Raw genomic sequence first — 1786 nt, forward strand, 5'->3', positions numbered from 1 at the left:
AACTGACAACTATGGCGATGGCGCACATCGAAGCTGAAATTGCTCAGGGCTTCGTGCGAACGGGCATTTGGAAATGGCTTTGTGGAGGTGCACACCAGCAACATCAAAGCCAGCTAGTGGCAACCAAGACCAGCCGAAGCCAATATATAATATATATTCATTTCCATCGGCGGTGAGTAAATGTTTGATGTTGTTATGGAAGCACAGTGGGTTACTAACAATCAACGTGCTGCAAAAACACCTCAACGCAAGTCTTCGCGAAAGCATCTGAGGGCATTGTTCAATGAAAATTTTGGGAATGAAAATAAGGTCCGGGAAAGAAACCATCGTCAGGTTTGATGTATGTAATGTCAAAAATGGTCATAAAATGTTGGAGTAGGATAATTTACACGAGTATAAGCAACTGCGAATGACTTCTGCAGTATTGATTATGTGCAATTAAATTTCAGTATTGATTGTGTGCTTCATTTGTCTTACAGTGGTATACCGATTAGATAGTTTCGACTATAATTTTGTTCACAACTTTTTCGTTTTTACACACTGTGCCTCAGCATTGCGGGCACTCGCCAATGTCTATCCGCAGTTTTAAGGAATTTGCCATTGTCGCTACTACTCAACTATCCGGGCATTCATCTGCGTGTTGCGTGTAGTGCGCATGCCCACTACCGTTGCCGCTGCTGCTGTTGCCTCAACGATGGCGACGTGAGGAACGCATTCCTGCTGATGCGGATGAAAGTGTAGTTTGGACAAAGGGAAATGCTATAAGTGTAGCATAAACATATCGTATAATAGCCACAACAGCTGGAATTTTTGTAATACCATATTTTATGTTTATGAGATTTGTTCTACTTTGATTTTTTTCTTCATTGCGGCCCTCTCTTCTATTTGCATTGAGTGTAAGTATGTACGAATAGTACCTACAAATGTATGTACATAAGTACAATAAGTGCAAAAAATTTTGTTTGTACAATATTTTATAAAACCGCCGACTTTGTTTATTTACACACTGTGGAACACTTAAATTCGCAAATTAAAATAAACAAAGACCAAACCATAATAACAAAACCTATGCACAGAGTGTAACATAAAAGGGAAAAGTGAAATGGATTTTTTTTAACAAAAAAAAAATTATGAGTCTCTAGAAGTAAGCGGAGTTCCCGGGTAATAATGCGTACTTATTAAATGATAAAGAAAATTTGCATAGAATTCAAGATTTTTAGAGAAAAATTTAATCGTATCAGGATCTTTTATTTCATACCGAAACCAAAAGTTTTCAATTAGCCCTGCGTTTGTGTGCCGAGAAATGGGGATCAGACTTAAATATCCCCTTGTCCCCCTTGTGCATGCACAGCCAACAATTTACATATTTATATGTGTATGCACATATGTATATACCCTGCAGAAAATTTGACTAGCTTAGAGCTAGCGTAGAACTAGACCTTTTGCCGACAGTACTAGTTTTAGCTCAATACCCAAGCAATGCTTTCAACTGTCCAGATTGACACGGCGATGTCNTTAGCTCAATACCCAAGCAATGCTTTCAACTGTCCAGATTTACACGGCGATGTAATTAGCGGCGGAAATTGTCGCCCATTGCATTACGTCGCAACTAGTTTTTAACTGGTTCCGTTTTGGACATTTTTTTTATAAGAAAACGTTTTTAAGATTAGATTTTTGGATATTTTTTTCCTTTTTTTTCTTTTCTGTTACAGATTCCATTTTTGTTTTTGTTTTATTTAAACAAGTAATTTTTAGCAAAAAAAAACCGACTTAAAAATATATATAT

The sequence above is a fragment of the Rhagoletis zephyria genome, unplaced genomic scaffold (assembly GCF_001687245.7).
Source record: "Rhagoletis zephyria isolate East Lansing unplaced genomic scaffold, Rhagoletis_zephyria_1.1 Rzeph_scaffold_01513, whole genome shotgun sequence".
Classification (NCBI taxonomy): domain Eukaryota; kingdom Metazoa; phylum Arthropoda; class Insecta; order Diptera; family Tephritidae; genus Rhagoletis; species Rhagoletis zephyria.